Genomic DNA, 19203 nt, shown 5'->3' with positions numbered 1-19203 from the left:
ATTGTTTGCTTGCAAGAAATAAGCTTATTTTTCTAAAGAACCATCTTGGTAAGGTGGCTGTAGAAATGTTTTAGGAATCCAAAGGAGTCTTCTGAAGGATGTATTCTAAAAATAACTCCATACACACTAGAAAATTAACACCACAAACCTGTACACACATACACACACACACATACATACGGGATTGCTAAACCAGCAATTTACTGTCATCAATAAACATGGCTGGGACGACTTGCATGATACTTGCTCCCATCACCCTTCTCTCGCTTTTCCGAGCTGGACCCCCTGATGCCCAGTGCAGTTCAGTATCCCCCAGGCTGACTCCATGCTGGTCAGAGATCTGCAAGTAACATGGAGTCATGCTGTCCTTCCTACTAGCCCATTTCTAACTATGAGCTACGTTTTAATTGCTTAGTTTCTGCTTTGTTTCTAAGTTCATTTCCACCTTGTGATGCTATTCCAGGAACTGACCTGGGTCCCTATTTGGTTACCTGTGCCAGTCTCTCTCTTCTCTCTCTTTTTTTTTAAGTGAGGAAGATTGGCCCTGAGCTAACATCTGTTGCCAGTCTTCCTCTTTTTTGCTTGAGGAAGATTGTCGCTGAGCTAATGTCTGTGCCAATGATCCTCTATTTTGTACGTGGGACACCACAGCAGCATAGCTTGATGAGCTGTGTGTAGGTCTGTGCCTGGGATCTGAACCCATGAACCCTGGGCAGCCAAAGTGGAGCTTATGAACTTAACCACCATTCCACCCAGCCACCCCTCTTTGCCAGTCTTTATACCTATAATCTGTAAGGTATAGCAGTTTTCCAGGATGGAGGCTCACTTTTATTCCTGTCACTCTCCTAAGAACTAGATTTTCACCACACACCTGGCATTTTGTTTCAAACCTTTCTAATATCAGTGACTACCCGGTTGCCTGGATCACTGAGGATCACCTGCTCCTGGACTTACTGCTGATACTTCTGCTCTGCAATTTCTTGAACATCAATTATGTGCCAGACACCAAAATTAGCACTTAACTTACTACAAGTAGGATAGCATTGTGATTAAGAACACTGACTATGAAGGCAGGGTTCAAACTGTAGGTCCACCATTTATTAATTATATGATTTAGAGCAAGATACTTAATGCCTCAATGCCACAGTTTCCTTACCTATAAACTAAGGACAATAACACTGCCCATCACTTAAGGTTTCAGTGAGAACCAAGTGAAGTAATAAATATAAATCCCCTCGACACGCTTGGCACTCAATGAGTGTTAGTGTAATTTTTATGTTCTCAAGCCCATAGAAACTTCATAACAACTTTATGACATAGACATTTTTATACCCATCTCACAGATGAAGAAAATGAAGCTTAGAGCTAAGTAACCTGCTCAAGGTCAAGTAATAGAGCTAGGATTTTAACCCAGGCCTGCTTGGTTCTGAATTCATACATTCAGTAAATATTTATTGACCCTTCACAAGGTGCTGGGTATCTGGTACACTACACTATGTCAGTATCCCTTCATCACCTATAGCTGGGTTGGGTACTTCTCCATTCACCACTACTCAACTGTGACCTCAGGGATCTACATAGTTGTTCACCAGAAAGGTGAGGTGCCCTGCTTTCTGGCTTCATCCATAAAACTTTTGCATATATGATCCTCCCAGTCTATTTTCCCAACCCTGGCTGCAGGGAGAAGACTCAAAATCCTAGAGAGGGCCAAATAAAAACACTGAAGGAACCTCGGTTCCACAGTTGCTGTTTGAAGCAGAGCCCCAAGGAATGCCTGTGTGGCCTACTGAATAGAGAAAAAATACTTATTGTGTGAAACCACTGAAGTATGAGACTTTTGTTATAGCAGTTAGCCTATCTAACAAGACAACCCCAAATGGTATAAATTCCAAGCCAAGGGACATCCTTGAATCTCGTGTTCTGCTACACTGAAGTACTTGCAAGCAGGTCTTACTCTCTTCGTCTATGAGCTTTTGCTCCTGTAGTCCTTCTGTGCCTCAGTTGGGCCCTCTAGAAAACAGCTACTGAGATAGGCGTGCAGATAGTTTATGGGGATAATGCCTGTGAATGATAAAGGGGGAGAAAGCAGAATTGATCCGAGGAGGCTTTCAGACCACAATGCTGATCTGAAACCTGTAAAGGAAAACGGGCTTGGATAAGTATGGCCTCACATCTGACAAAGTTTTGGTCAACCCAACAGGAGCTCCTGAGCAGAGATTGCTTGTTAGAGAAGTCCCATGTTGGGCAGAAATGGTCAGACCCTAGTACTCTTGCTGTGCTTAGTCATTGACTAAGCTACCTGGAAAAAGCATAGCCTGACCTCAAAAACTGTGAGGCAGATCCTGAAGATGATGCAGCTAGGCACTCAGATAACTTACTTGTGGCTGAACAGTAAGTTCTTTCTTGAACAAATTGGTCCACTCACTGTTGCTCCACTCTTCTGATAAATACTTCTTCTCTCCAGAAGTAGGTACTCCTCTTCATCCTTTAAATCTCTTCTTAGGCATCAATTCCTCCAGGAAGCTTTTTCTGATCCCCAAATCCAGATTGAGTGCTTTGGTAGGCAGAATAATGCTCCCCCGCAAGATGTCCCCCAAACCTGTGAATATATGAGGTTCCACGATAAAGGAGAATTAAGGCTGCAGATGGCATTAAAGTTGCTAACCAACTGAACTTTAGATGGGGAGATTATCTTGTAATATCCAGATGGGCCCAATGTAATCAAAAGGGTCCTTAGAAGTGGAAGAAGGATAAAGAGAGAGATCTAGAATGACTTGATATGGGAAAGATTTGACCACCATTGCAAGCTTTGAATATGGCCTTCCATCAGCCAAAGAATGGGGGCAGCCTCTAGAAGCTAGAAAAGGCAAGAAAATGCGTACTCTTCTAGAGCCTCCAAAAAGGAATGCAGCCCTGCTGACATCTTGATTTTTGCCCAGTGAGACCCATTTCAGACTTCTGACCTCCAAAAGTATAAGAAAATAAATTTGTAGTGTTTTAAGCCATTAATTCTGTGGTAATTTGTTACAGTAGCAATAAGAACCAATACAGGTACTTACCTTATATACCAAACAATCTGCATTTCCATTATCATGGCATATTTCTGTGCCCTTATTTATAGCACACATAGCAGATGTTTAACAAATATTGGTTGAGTTATTCAGCCTGCACCACTCCTGACTATTTAACTATTAATATATCATGTTGGACATTGACAAAATGACTTCCAAAATCATTCCTATCTCTAGTTATCTCTTGTTTACAATCACATAAATAGAATTTTAATACTATATTCTTTTAGGACCAGTTCTGGTCACACAGTAGGTGAGTAATAACTAGTTCATAATGAAATAATGAATGGATGATCAAAGCAGCCTCTATACCCCCCCCCCAAAAAAAAATCCCAACCACAGTCTCAGTAAACTAGAAAAGAATAGAAAATCCAAAGCAGAAGATCATGTCTTGAAAAATGTTATTTTGGTTTCAAGATATCTTTTTCTCTCAGCAGATCTACATTTATTTCAGGATGACTATTGAGGTCATGCCCTTAAGATATAAACTCATTATATTTGATTCACTTCCTAGATTAAATTTAGAATAGATTGGTTTTTAAAAAGACTTTTACGAACCGTGACCACTGATAGTTGCTTAGTCTCCTATGTTGGTTGGGGGGAGGGGAATGGATAAAGGAAAGATTGAACAGGGATGAGTCAGGGGTTATTGGCTGACTAGCCAGGCAAAACTTCACGACCAGTGTGACTTTGAGCGGCATGGTAGATATTCATTGCGTTTTGCCTGGCTAGCTTTCATTCTTCCTTCACCTGATATTAGTACCTCTACTTTCTGTTTGAGAATTCCCCTTCCCCCATATTCATCCTTACGAACTGGGAGGGGCTGTCCCACCCTCCAGCTGCAGTGGAGGTCTAGGATCCATAGCCCAGGCCAATCGACACATTCTATTTCCCTGGCCCCAGTGATTAGCTCAAGCTTAGCTGCTTGAGCCAAGTCAAACCAACTAGATATTGGTCCACAATTTGGGGGGAACTTTTGGAAACAGAGATTCTTTTCTCCCTGGAATGTCTTAGAATTTAGGACTAATTTAGATCTGTTGACAACCATTTTGTCAGGACAAAAGGAAAGATTGAATAAAAATGGAGCTAATGGAGGGTAAAGCAGAGCCTAGCAATGGAGAATGCAATGTTTCTAACTGAATTATTCAAGCCCCTGGATCCTGCTTGCCTGAAGGCTATGCTACCTTGAACTTCTAAGTTAAATTAGCCAGTAAATTCTTGCTTTTGCTTAAGCAAGTTTGAGTTGTGTTTCTGTCACTTGAAAATCAAAAATTCTTGACTAATACAAGGAGTCATTACAGTCTTACAGATCCATAAACTTAAAATTGAGGTCTTTAAGAGTGATCAGATACAAAGCAGTTGACTTGCATTAACCAAATTTAAAAGAGATTGATGTGTAATACAGAATACTCATTTAATAGACTTCTGCAAGTATCTAAAGTATTCACCTTTTACCTAGGGCATTTATTTCCCTAGGTTATCTGAGAAGCCGAATCAGCCAACAAAAGGTTGCCTCGAGATTGGAAATCAGAACAAAGAAAGGTAGCTAATGCAGACCTATTTTATCTGGACTAAGATGAAGTTTGATGATCCACGTTGCTGCCCAAGAGAACATCTGAATTTGAATCTACTAGATTCAAGACATTTCTTCTCTGGGCAGCATTAGACAATCCTCAGACTTCCTTTTTGTGTTTCAGGTTGACTACACCTCTTCTGTTCACAGAACCTAATCAATTGTATTGACTCTTTCCTTTCTCCATTCAATTAGATTCCAATTCCTAAACTGCAATCACATTCTCTTTCTGCCTTCACAAATCTATCTCCTGATCACCTTGGTTGACATCACAGCTGTTTTCGCACTTTCTGGACACACATTTGCAAGAAATTTCTTGGTTTGCGTTCAGGTGGTGAATTTCACCTATGATGGTGATTTTAGTATTTTAGCTCACAGAAGGCAACATGAGGAAGGGCACCTCATTATGGGCCAAAATACTGCCTATAAGGGGAAAGCTAACCAGGACTAGAGAGGGTGCTATACATTTGGGTTGTCACTTTCCAAGGCCTCATTTTTTTAAGTTGAGATAAATTCTTAATAGGGAAATGTATAGATCCTAAGCATATAATTCAATGTATTTTGACAAATGTGTACATGCATGACGCTAACACTCAAGTCATGATATAGAACATGATATAGTACCCTAGGAAGTTCACAGGTCCTCATTTTAATATCCAAAATTTCACAGCATCCAAGCAATATTAGTGGTACTTTCAGTATCCATTGAGTGAGGAAATACATATTGACAGAAAATTATTACTAATTCAGTAGTGTTTTTACATAATTATTTGTTTTAATAATTACAAATGTATTGAAACATTTGAGCAATGGAAGAACTCTTTACATATGTTTGAGATATTACTTATTTGGTGTTATGGACTGAGTGTTCATGTCCCACCAAATTCCTATGTTCCAAATTCATATGTTGAAATTCCTAATCTCCAATTTGATGGTATTAGGTGGGGCCTTTGGGAGGTGATTAGGTCCTGAGGATGGAACCCTCATGAATGGGACTAGTGCCCTCGTAAAAGAGATGCCAGAGAGCTCTCTCTGGTCTCTGCCTTGTGAGGATACCGCAAGAAGTCAGCAGACTGCAGCCTGAAAGAGGGCTCTCACCAGAACCGAACCATCCTAGCACCCTGATCTTAGACTTCCAGCTTCCAGAACAGTGAGAAATGAATTTCTATTGTTTATAAGCCACGTGGTCCATGGTACTTTATTATAGCAGTCCGAACAGACTAAGACATTTGATGAACAGATAAAGTTTAATGTCCATGAAGATTCAAATGCTTTTAGAAATAACCTTCCAACCACCTCCCCAGTGGTCTACTTCTCACAGATTAAAGCTTCTGCTTCAACTATTCCAAAGTATGTATGGTCATGAGCATTTGATTGAAAGTTGGAAGATACATGGCAGATTACAAAAGGATTCCTAATATCATCATGACCATTGGCATTTCGCCGTGGGGTAAAAGTCAAGAGTATGAATGCTAAGATCCCTCTGCCACTTATTAATTGTGTAAACATGGGCATAAAAATAATTGTTTAAAAATATCAGTTCTTTTTTCTATTAAATTGGGATGATAAGTTACTTTATAGAGTTTTTATGAGCATCAAATGAGATAATGTGTGAAAATCTTGAAAACTCTAGTTTTTATTCTTTTATTGCTGCTCATTAATAAATATAGTGTTTGAAGGGATATATTTTATTCAAGTATTCAGTACATGATTTTTTTACCTGGCAAGTCACATGCTAACTTATGTGGGTAGAGTCCCTTAGCACAGCACAAAACATTTCTTCTGTTCAAGAAAAGTTAATAGAATTTAATCCCAAATAAAAAAATCTCAGCTTGCTTACATTAGACTTTCACAATCTCAGATAAATAATCTTAGAACTGAACTATAATCTTAGAACTGGACTCTATATTCCATGAAGAAAAATTTGAATTTTAGAAAGTAGGAGCAAGACAAAACTAAGTGATTTACCCAAGTCAACACAAACCATTGTAGTATGACCACAAATTCCATTTGTATGTAGGAATGTTGACTCAAATTCCATTCTCCCACCTTCAGGGCTTTTTACTGCTACTTGTTAATAAATAAACTATTTGAGGGGATATGTTTTACTAAAGCATTTTGCACTATATCACCAAACACATAAAAACTAAAACTTCTCAGGACCCTGTTTGATATGTACAATCATATCCCTACTTAAGAAAATATATATGTGTAAAATTGCCTTTCTGACAGTTTCCACCCTCCTGGTAGTTCTGTCTGAGGAGTAGTTTAATTGCCCAAGAGACTAAAATATTCATTCTTGTTGCATCTCTATAATTCACTTGCAGCACACAGAGTTTGTCCAGGGTTGGTTGGGCACCTAACAGCCTTAACAGGGCATTCCAACTCCATAACCTGTACCATCACCATTCTCCACCTGTGAGTGAGCCTTTTAAAATCGCAGCTGTGCTCCACCTCTGATGTCCAGGGGTTTAGTAACCACCTAACACACCATGGAATCTACAGGGGAAATATTAAACTCAATGATTTCAGAGTAACCAGAACTGATAGCAGTGGAAGCAACACTCTTAGTTAAGCCATAAAACATACCTTGAGTTGTACCTTAGGGAACAAGAAATTTGGCTTTCTCTGTCTTCAAATCCATAAGGGTAGAAATGGGAGGGGACAGAAACAGAAGCCAACTTTGTATTTTCAGTGTTTGATTTATCTCTGGCTCTAAGGCTTAAAGAGCAGGCAGCAGAGTTGGTAATTAACCTGAGATGGAAATGACCAATGCTGCCAAGTTGGCCCCATTGTTGTTTGATACTCTATAATACTTGTCAAAAGGCTACTGTAAAGTTCTGATGCCTCCTAGGTGAGGCAAATGTACTTTTCATTAATCCCAGGAAGCCAAGCAATATTGCCAGTAACTTGAAATAATGTTGGACAAGCTCTACCACAAGTACAATCAATAGCTGCAATCTCAAAGTCACGCATAGTCATTCTGTTTGGAACTGATTTAGATGATTAATAATAAAACTTACCAGACCCATTCATACAGTATATTTTTACCCGTGCTGTCAATATGGCTGCAAATTACACCTATTGAAGCCTAAAAATTACAAATTTAATTAAGCCCTAGGTAAGAGACTAAATTCTGATTCACATACTGTATAAGCAAATTCTATCCAATAAAAATAGCTTCCATTTGTTGAGCACCTATTCATCAGACAATAAAAAATGTATCATATGTAGCTCATTATTCACAAGAACTCTGCAAGTTTGGTATTATCAGTAGCATAAAGTTGAGGAAACTGAGGCTCAGGGAGCCTAAGTAAAACTGCACACAATTACTAAACTGGTAAGTGGTAGACCAAGGATAGAACCCAGATGTGGTTGATCCCAAACCCTACCTTCTTTCAACCACATGCAATAGTATTTTGGTATATGATTCTATATTCACTCATCTCTCAAAGGCCAGAAGTCCCACCATCTTCATGGAGCCTTCTTTAAGTGCTCCTATTGCTGCACAAAATTGGAGTTCACTTGCCCAATGTACATAAGTGGACAATTAATTACGGCATGAGCTTTTGGGAAAAGAGATCAGCTTTATTCTCTGAGATTGACCTGCAGGGAGACAGGGAGTGTCTGCCCTCAGATCTGTCTCTCTGATTCAGGATTTGGGGCAAAATTTAAGTGCTTAGGGAGAACAGGCTGGCACGCAGAAATGCTGGTGGGACAAGTTGATTGGTGAGCTTCAAGCATTTATGGTAAGGTTTTAAACATTTATGACAGGGTTCTAAACATTTATAATGAGATTCTAACTTTTATGATAGGGTTCTAAACATTTTTGATGAGGTGGGGAAGGAATTTTTAACACTAGCTCTTCCTAAGTGAGGGACCCCTCACTTCTGATGAGTCTGACTTTCAGCTTCTGGTCATGTCCAAGTCCTTGAGTTCCATGGTCCTTGAGTTCCATGGGAAGGAGGATCTTTGGTTCTGAGTTCATTTCAGGTCAAGATTTCTTCTTTTTTTGGCTGAGGAAGATTTGCCATGAGCTAGCATCTGTTGCCAATCTTCCTCTATTTTGTATGTGTGTCGCTGCCTCAGCATGGCAGTCAACGAGTGGTGTAGGTCCATGCCTGGGAACTGAACCCAGGCCGACGAAGCAGAGCACAGCAAACTTAACCACTGGGCCACGGGGTCGACCCTAAGATTTCTTCTTTTGTGCATGCTCCAGCTACGTGATTTTGCAGATTTTCTGAAAGGTAATTCTTAATCACTCCATTGATAAGAGTTGTGGTCAGTTAAACTGGTCCTGCAGGACCCACGGTTACATTCCCTGCTATTTCCTGGAAAAACCGTGGGTCTTAGAGTCAGATAGATCTGGTTTGAGTACCTCAGCTCTGCCAATTATTGACCATTTGGCCTTGGTGATTCATTTAACCTCTCTAGACCTCAGTTTCCTTATTGTAAAATGGGAATAATAACACTACATCATGGGACTTTACAAGGGACTTAAAGGGAGATCCCCAAGAAGCATGTATATAGTGTCTAGTACATGCTACTGGCTGATGTTTGTTGAGGATTTTCTCAATAATGTTATCGTTACTGTCACTGTGGTTTTTAGTTTCATCTAGTCACATGTAGTTTGATAACTACTTATTGATCCATTCTAATATTCAGTGACAGTGACTTTAACTTGAGCTGTTTCATTTATTTACTTGTTTACTTATTTAACAAATATTTATTAAGTGCTTACTATGTTCCAGCCATTGTACTACAGACAGGGGATTCAATGGTGAACAAAAGACACAGTTCCTGCCTTCAGAGAGTTTGCATCCTAGTGGGGAAACCAGATATTGAATACACAATAACAATTAAAGCAGTAAGTTCTCCATCAGCATATATTAGAGGTTCTGTGGTATATTATAATATATAGTAATATGTAGGACAGAAGTAAAAAGACACACTATTTGGTCAAATGTACCAAAAAAAAGAGTTGAATTATTTCAGGAGTAGCATAGAAAGCTCCATGGAGAAAAAAAGCACTTAAAGTTTATAAAGACTTTAATCTCAGACTTTTATTTACTCCTGTGCAAAGATCACTGAAGAACAATTATCTTATTTGATTGTATATTAAGTAGCACAAGGAGACACAAAAATCAAAGATAAGCCATGTCCAATTAAGCTAAGGAAGCCAGCTTAATCTTTATTAATGGGTTGCAATATTGCTGTTCCCCTTTTTCACTTATATAAAAATCTCTCTACTTGCTTTTTTTTTCTAGGTTGTTGGAATGATGTACGATGAAGGTTTCTCAAGTACTAGTGAGGCTGAAGTAATTTCCTACATAATGTACCACAAACAGACTTAGAAATGTTGGTTTTAGATGCCATGATGCAATTCAAATTTTCCATGCAGTAGATTAGATAGTAGCATGACTAAGGTGAAGGGCCAGTGAGCTAAAGTGCCTCCTGTATGATTCATAAACTGAAATATTAATAAAGTAGAAAATCAAAATGAAAACAATTTAGGGATTCTTTTGTCTGCTTATTATAGGCTCATTTGTGTAGGTCCAATTTCAGACAAAGAAAACTTATAATGGAAAAGAACACAGCAGGGGAAACATGAATTTAAAAAAGAACAGAAAAAAGGAATAGAAGCAAAAGCAAAAGGTCAGCATCAAAATACCCCATCTCTGTAAAACAATGCTTATTATAGTCTTCCCTCTTTGCAGAATCTCCAGCTGAGCTCCTGGGTTGCTCTATCGAAAATTGGCAACCTTTGTATACTGCAGTGCATCACTCACTCTTTACTGCCAGTTGGAAGGAACGCTTCAGTCTGCATTTTAGCACATTCTAGTTTGAGATGACTTTTCCGTGCCATCTGAGAGTCAAGTTTCCCAGGAGAACTACAGGGTCTCTGCTTCTCGCCACCTTTTTAGACCTTCTCAGTATAGCTGAGATGCTTGTCCCTATAAGTCAGCTGGTGTGCTAGAGGAAAAGTGCTTCTGCTCCACATTGAGAGGGTCCGTAATGGAGTAAGGCTGTAGCAGGCCTGACATTGCAGAGTGGAGTTTTCTTGGAGTTAGAATGTGAAAAGAAACAATGCAAGGAGGACAATAAATTCTATCAGAAGCTGAAGGATAACGCTGCCTTAATCAGGTTTCTTTATGGTGCCAGTGATAATACCCTAACTCAGACATGTAAGCAATGATGAAAACTTGATTGACTCACATAACCCAAAGGTCAAAATCAGTAATACCTGCATCAGATGGTCAAACAGTGTTTTTTTGGACTCTTTATCCATTTGCTGGCCACCTTTCTCCTGTGTTTCTTTATTCTTAGACAGGTTCTCCCTGGTGATATCAAAAGGGACCACAACAGTACTAACCTGTCTTCTAACCAGCTTCAAAACCTCATTCAGAGGAATTTGCTTCCATCTCGGTAATTCCAGCAGCAGTTTTGAGACCAAGTCTGCAGCAATGGGTATGAACAATTCTATAAAGGAAAACAGAGATTCTGTTACCAGAAGCAGGAGAGATGAAATTGGGGCAGGTAAAAACCAACAAAACAACTTAACTACTATGCCCTTTGGATGATCCTTTTGGTGATCAACTAGAAGCAGAAATTTCACAATCAGAGATAGCCCTTTATTCTCCCCTTTGCACATTGACTCATAATCTGATTTTTCCTCAGGAAAATGTCAAAGACATTATGATATACTAGGTACCTGAGTGCTGTGCTGTTTTGAAGCTTAGGCAGAATACCGGTAGAAATGACAAGTTCTTCCTGTGAGTTTGCTGACACGGGGTACTTTAACACCCATGTTAAATCAAGCAGCAGCCTTCCATAGCTCCAAGGGAAAGCAAGGATGTGTCAGCCAATTTCTTGACAGGAATTGATAGCTTTGGGCAGGGACCTCCTACTTTTTTATTTTGTGGAAGTGCCTTCATATTTCTGACTGCTTTCATGTTTCTTCCCATTTTGCTGACCACATGGGAACCATTATTATTTAGATTCGTGATTCCCAACTGTTTTAAAAATGAGAATTCCTTTCAAACATAAGAGTTTATAAGGGTCTCATGATATTAGTTGGATCTCTTGCCTATATTCATATATTGACTAAACAAATACATAATATCAAATAAATTTAGAAAAATTAATATTATTTAAACAATTTGTAGCATATTGATTACAACAGCACTATTTACTTGTGAAAAATGAATAGTATATGTATCAGGTGTGTTGTTTCTTCAGTCTACATAGGGATATGCAGGTCTCTTATAATAATTCCATAAACCCTTATGTAATAGGGTCAAGAAATTGGGAACAGATGACTTAGAAAGATTCTTTTTGTAGCTCTGGTGTTTATTTTAACTCTAAATACCCAGGCCTCCAAATGTAAGGTCAGAGTCCTACATTCCACTTCCCTTAACCCTCTGTTTCCATTTTCTTAATAACTAGCTCAAACTCTAATTTCAATAGGAAGGGAACCAACCAGCAGCCAAGGGAATTGACACAAGACTCATTACCAAGGTGGCGAATTAACACAGATTCCAAACACTGAAAATCAATGTGACTGACTCAAAACCTACTCCAGGTTGAAAGCATGCGCCAAAAGAGAAAAATGGAAAGTATTGATTTAAGACATATCTTCCAAAGAATAATGACGAATCTCATCAGAGGAGTAGCACTTCGCTTTCAATCAGGATACAAAGCTACTAAAGAAACATTTATACCAAGGGGCCAGCCCTGTGGCCGAGTGGTTAAGTTTGCACACTCCACTTTTGTGGCCCAGGGTTTCACTGGTTTGGATCCTGGGTGCGGACATGGCACCACTCATCAGGTCATGCTGAGGTGGCATCCCACATAGCACAACCAGGGGCACTCAAAACTAGAATATATACAACTATGTACTGGGGGGATTTGGGGAGAAAAAGAAAAAAAAAAGAAGATTGGCAACAGTTGTTAGCTCAGGTGCCAATCTTAAAAAAAATAAAAAAATAAACAGTTATACCAAAAGAGACATTTGTTCAAAGAGTAGAAATTTAACGCAAAGATTATTTTTAGGTTGCCTATTCAATGATGGAGTTGACCACTGCATTTGGAGTTCATTACATGTGCTCTGTGTACCACTCATCACTGTTATGCTCCGATGAACTCCTAATCTTCCTCCTAAATCCTCCCTCCAACCTCACAGATGAGGCACTGTGGCGATGAGCAAATTTCTCAGAGGGAATATACTCAAGAAAATAATCCTGGGCCACAGAATTTTCTCTGATCTTTCAGAAGAAAATAGTAAATAGTAAATAAAAAATAGAAATTTAAAATTTTAATTGTCTCCCCAAATCACAAGCATTTATAGTTAGTTGGGAAGTTTCAGTACTAATTTGTAGACAAATGTCCAACATTTGGTCACCAGTATGTTAATGCATATCTGGGTCCAAAATGGTACATTCAGCTAAAAATTTGTGTACAAAAGAAAAACCTTTTAAACGATGGAGTTAAACTGTACTTCTTATATACAAAAAAGTGCCACTGTGTTTAAATGATTGCTTTATTCTCAGTATAACCTCAGTGGATACTGATTCCTGAAGTTGTGATGGTTAAGAACAGGGGCTTTAGAAAGAGACAGGCCACGAAATCCTAGTTCTGCCATTAACCAGCCATGTAACCTTGGGCAAGTCACTCAACCTCTCTAAACTACAGTCTCCTTATTTGTACAGTGCTGTTACAAATTCGTAAGATAATATAAGAGTTATTACGGCATAATTAAAGTAAAAAAACTTAGGAAAGTGAGCGGAACATGTTAACTACTAATAAATGTGTGCTCTGGTGTAGATTGTGATAGGGACAGTGTATTTTAACTATAATCTTAGCAGTAATTTGAGACTCCTGCTCCTACCTCAGCTAATAAGAGAACTCTGTCTCAGATTCTTCCCTTCCGCTTGCCTTACACTCACTCCAAGAGAACTTCGCCAGACTAGTTGTTAACCTTTTTGTAAGAATAAGCAGAACTGTGTTAAACAAAACAAAAGGCCGAAAAAAAGAACAAAAATACAGAAGCTGAGTAGACATGCAAAATGAAGAGATGAAGTCAATAGTGCAGTTCTGGATATTCAGTCATTATTGCCCCTACCCCAGATCCCAAAACTAGCCTTAGCCAGGTTGGGAAAAGTGACTAGAGAATGCAGAATAATACAACCATTCCTTGGACATCAGATTCCTTCTATGAGAGTGAAGTGCTCAAGTAATCACTGGCACCATAGTTTTGAGTTAACTTGCAACAGATACAGTTGAGAGTTCTCTTTGGAAACATGCATCAGATCAAATGCATCTTCTTTATGGATCTGTTCCAGGTAATTACACTGTTTTTAGAAGGACAAAACATCACCTGTTAGAGAGCTTTGGGCACTATTGAACACTTTAAATTGGTATAGTGACCAATGTGATACCAGGGATAAAAGGAAGAAGAGATCATTTTCATATATTTCAAATACACGGCTGAACCATCAACACAATTCAAATGTTTCAACATTGAAATCATTCCTGCCCTGATTCATCCTTTAAATAGCAGACTCATAACTAGTAGTTATTACATCAGCCTCTAAATCATTCTTGTATAATCAATTAACCTCATCACATTCAAATGTTCAAACACTTTCCACCAATGGACAATTTTCACATCACCAATGCAATTTATTTTCAATTACCAGCCTCACTAATGGCCTCCTGACACTAATGCTTAAGAAAGTACTGGAAAGTTTCCTGTGTTGTCTCAGGGCAAGTACCCACTCTATTTTCCAAACAAATCAGAAGATCTATGAAGGCTCCTAACACCAAGGACTTTGTTGTGTTCCTTGTAAATAAGTCAGTGGATAATCATAAACTATTTCTTGGCAGTAACTAAATCAAGAAAGATCAGTAATGGCTGGCTTAAGCCGGGTATAAATTTTATGGCAATTTTTTAATGAGTCAAAGGAAGAGAGCTTATCAGCATTTTGTCTTTCAGGGTCAAATGAAAGAAAGCAGGAGAGAGACAGAGAAAGGAATCTAGGGTACCTGATGTTTGGGAGAGGAAGATGGAAAAGAGTGAGTAAAAGAGTAAGAGAAAATAAAAGCCTTACAGAAGCCAAGTAGCTTCAGGCTTATACAGTTCTTAGCTTAAGGACAGAAAGATTTGTCCTCTAGGGAAGGCTGCAGAAATATTTCTGTGCCAATGTGACTTTAGCAAACATACAGAAGGGTCACAACTTTGGTATTGGGGGTGAAGCATAGGGGAGAAAAGTGGGAAGAGAGGTGAGAAATAGATTGGGTAGAAAGAGCAGATAGAAGAGAAATGGGCCCAAAGATAATAATCAGAGCCAGGACCTGATTATCATGACCCATAGTTCTTTGATCAATCCTGACCACTATGGGAGCTCCTCTGGAAACTGGTTTGAAAACCTTTTTGGTAACAGAAGCCGTTTGCCAACCTGATGGAGAAAGTTGGCATTTCCATTAGGGACTCTGAGAATTTATTCTGATTCAATAAGAACACAAAGAAGCCAAAGTAGAATTGAGGCTCAGTGTTTCAAATTAAATTAGACATTACATTAATCCAGTTAGAGGTCATTTGCCAATTATAAGTGCCGAATGGTGATTTTTGAAGGAAAAGTGGGGTGGAGAGTAAATGTCCTCAGAACCTGGCCTTCATTTACAGCTATAAAGACAAAGCCAGGCGGATGGGAGCCTTGACAAAGGAATGATGAGGATAACAGGGTTGATTTGTGTCTTTGGAGAGTCTACATAGCAAGAACTCTGCCTGGCATCAAGCATTAGCGTTCAGTTAGCTTGACGTTTGATGCAAAACTGAGCTCTGTTCCTCACGACACCGCCACTAGCTTTTACGTGTGTTCTCACAGCTGTTTCTCATCTCTGGCTTTTGCCTTTAGTGATGCCTTTAACTTTATCATCTAAGATCTTGCCTTGTCAATTACATTGCCTTTAAAAAAGGAAGTCACAGAAACCTGGTCTTTTTTAAAGGAAATTTTTTTTAATCCACAAACTCATCTCCGTTACCTAAGGGGCCTTTTCTGAGTTTCCCATGATAGACCAATGCGAAAAAACTTAGAAAATACTAGAGAACCCAGAGTTCCGTTTTCTTCTTAAATTAATTATCCATAAAATAATGGAGACTGGTTTCCTACAGAAACAAGGACTCCAATAATATTTAACTGCAATGTCTTGGGTAAGTCAAAGAGAAGAGTGTTCAAAATAGTGACCAAGATGCTATGATTTTTCCAGAGCTCTGAAGGCAAGGGAAGAGTTCAGAGCTGTTGGAAAATTATTAATGTCATAAGAGAGGCAAACTTAGGAGAAAATAAAAAAGGAAATCCTTTTATTTAGCACCTGAGAATTTTCTGCTTAACAATAAAAAGAGAAAAAAGAAAAAAATGAAAGCAAAGACAAGAAAAAATACCTAAGTAAAGAGACAGACAATTCAAGTAGTTTATTGTAATGAACAGCAATCAACTTCCACAAAGAAAATATCATAAAGATATAATTGGACACAGCAAATTGATGTACGAATTCTAATTTCAGAGTTTACTTTCTTGAATCCAAATTCCCACACTTCAAGCATCCTGTGGAGAATTATAAATTCTTCCCCTTGAGTCAGACCCCAAGCCAGCCATATTGTTTCTGGTTCAGATTTTCTTTCTATCAGTCTGTCAAAAACTGAAGAGAAAGAATCACGGGAGGAGGAACTGGAGGCCTCAGGTTCGTGCCCTACGTCTTGAATTAGCTGTTAACAAATATATTGCGTTACATTTTTTGGTAAAAGTTAACCAGATGGACTTCTGAAGGGACATCCTTAAACTAACTGCTTAACTCCAGACTGGCTTCAGGGCGTATAACCTACGAGTTACAAGAAGTTTAATGCTCTGCTGTCATCGTCTTGAAATTCCTAAATTTTCAACGAGTCTGCACATTTTTCTTTTGCATTAGGTCCCACACATTATGTGGCTGATTCTGCCTTAACACTGCCCAGCCTCTGTTTCCTTATCTGTAAAATCAAGATTGCAAGATTTCCAGCACTGTTTCAGTCCCAGGGTGTGATGATACAAATGCTTCAGGACTGGATTGTCTAGCATTTAGGAAGCAGAATGCCACAGTGGCTATGAGGAGATTTTTCTAGGATTCCATTTCCAGGACATATTCTCATCCTCTAAACTGACAACTATTCCCAGATGATAGAAACAGCAAGATTTAGCATGTTGGGAGATTATCTTGCTCCTTCTTTCTCCTCCCAATGACCGACCTCTCATTACAGTGCCACTGACTGGTTAACTGATTGCCACAAGAATGTCTCAAACAAACCACCCCAAAACTGGGAGACTTAGAACAATATCCATCATTATTGCTCCAAAATCCACAGTTGGCTGGCTGCTTCTGCTGATCTTGGTCAGTCCTGGCTGGGCGGTTCTCTGGTTACAGAGGGGGACACAGAGAGGGAAAGAAATGGAACCACTTTTGCAATAAATCTGCCACACTCACATGAATCAGAAGTTCCACTTGCTGTAAACACTCCACCCCAACAGCATATCGTTGTATGACCCTAAGCAAATCACTTGGGCTCTCCCTCCATTGCCTCATCTGTATAAATGAGGCCATCCAGCCGGATTACCTCGCAAGCCCCTGACATCCTCATAATCTACAGACCTCTTTGTTTCCACTTCAGTCATGGTTCCCAACCTCCTCTTCCTCCTCTGCACCAGATATCCACCTCTATATCCTAGAGGGCATTTAGTCACAGATTGATCAAAGTGATTGATTTAACTACTTTGATCACTACAGCTCTGTCTGGCCCTGAAAACATGACTCTAAATAAAGAGTTGAGAAAAGTTCTCAGCCATGCCAGAAATCTTCTTGCTACACTGGAAAGGGCAGTTGGAAGGTGAATCCTCCAGGTCCAAAGTCTATGGCTCTGTGGCTCCTTTGTCTCTGTAGAGCAAAATCCTTTTTCATTTGAATGCTTTCTGCGAATGCCACTCTCAACCCTCCCACCAGACTGCATCAGGCACTCACGGCTCAAGCCAAAACGCACTGGCACCGCTCACTTCAGGCCTTTCAGCTGGGGCAGCGTTCTCGCAAATAAATGAGAGGGACAGCGTGTTCTCATCGCAAGCCTGCAAGGCCCTGTCAGCTTTACGCTTGCCGATTTTCACGTCTTTTAAAAGACATAATCATAAAATTTCACTCCAGAATTAACTCTGGTCAGTCAGATCTTTGCCCATGCTGGACAATTTTAATTTATCAAAGTGACTGGACAATAGTTTAATTTTTTTCCATGTTTGGATGCCCCTTTGCTCTTCATAACTCACAATACGGCTCCTTCTCTCAGTAAGCTCTCTGATAGGACTCTATATGGATATAGGTCTTGTTTTATTTTCTAAAAAATATCATTAAAGCACAGGAATTATTCCTGCAAAGATCTGTAATCCTAATGCACAGGGCCAGCAAATGCCACGCAGAGGTGGATCGGTGTGCTGCCTGCGGCTTGCCGGGCACATGCAGTGGTTGCTTTTTCAGCTGGTTCAGGGAATGGGAGCTAAATTTGGTTCTTATCATTGTGTTTCAAACTGCAAACTGCTTCTTATGCTGCCAGATATGCCTTTTGTTTGTGCACTTATTTGTGCTTCACTGTCTCCAAAATAAACCTGTCTCTTCAAATCAGGAAATCTTTCACTAAGCCAAAAAAAAAAAAAAAAATGAGGAGTGATGATAGAGGTCCAGCTAGTCCGTCTTTCACATGATGACATGCTTGTTTCCTCTTCACTGGTTTTTGTCATCTTGCTGAATGTGTCCATGCTGCCATCAGGTTGGAGCAATACAGTGGGTTCTCCAGTTGGCCTTCAAGGTGGCTTTTGAAGGTCACTGAGGTTTGGTCATTGGTCACCCTGCATACCCTTCAGTCAATGTGGTGCTGTACTATCTGAGGTCTAGTGCTTTTTTTCTCCAATTAAACAAGAAAAAAGAATCTCTGAAGCTCCTGGATCAGGGCCTCTTAGGACGGATGGGTAGGGCAGGTAGGGGGTGAGGTGGCAATTTGGCCTAGCCTCACACTTACAAAAGTCCCCATATTTTCACTTTTTTCTATAAATTAGGTTATATATAAAATCATGGAGATACAGAATTGAAAGCAGGCATTAATCTTATGCCCTATTCTGCTTCTTACTTTAATGTTTATAAAACTGAAATTATCTTTAAAATAACATATGCTTATGGTGTACTTGTTATGGTAAAACTTTTAGTTTATTCAAGAGAATATTGAAAATATACTGTAAACTTTGTCATCTTATTTGACTTATATTTATTTTTTAAATTAACCAGGAGACTCAAACGTTGCAAGTTGCCGAAGCTTCTCTTAACCTCTGAGAGGCCCTGCTTCAGACAAAGCAGTTTTGTTTCTTTGTGCATTACTAATCTCTTCTAAAGAGAACCACTGGAGTAGCGGAAACTGGAGCAGCAGAGGTTCACATGTTTGGGGTGGGGTGAGGATGGCCGCCAATCAGGTAAAATATAATAGAGTACTTA

General features: G+C 39.3%; 2 long non-coding RNA genes across 2 annotated transcripts in view; one reads left to right on the top strand and one right to left on the bottom strand.

Moving 5' to 3' along the window:
- The window catches only part of LOC139082076 (uncharacterized), a 141655-nt gene that overhangs the window by 110655 nt on the left and 11797 nt on the right, over nt 1-19203 (top strand). The gene's annotated exons all lie outside the window — the stretch shown is intronic.
- On the bottom strand, nt 2232-18355 carry LOC139082038 (uncharacterized). The gene is made up of 3 exons (XR_011537703.1): nt 17695-18355; nt 11018-11124; nt 2232-2599 (listed from the first exon to the last, which is right to left on the bottom strand). It is a non-coding gene; the product is annotated as an uncharacterized lncRNA (long non-coding RNA).

The sequence above is a fragment of the Equus przewalskii genome, chromosome 1 (assembly GCF_037783145.1).
Source record: "Equus przewalskii isolate Varuska chromosome 1, EquPr2, whole genome shotgun sequence".
NCBI classification, from domain to species: Eukaryota; Metazoa; Chordata; class Mammalia; order Perissodactyla; family Equidae; genus Equus; species Equus przewalskii.
The sequence above is the reverse complement of the archived record's forward strand: the minus strand, read 5'-3'. Positions and strand labels throughout refer to the sequence as shown.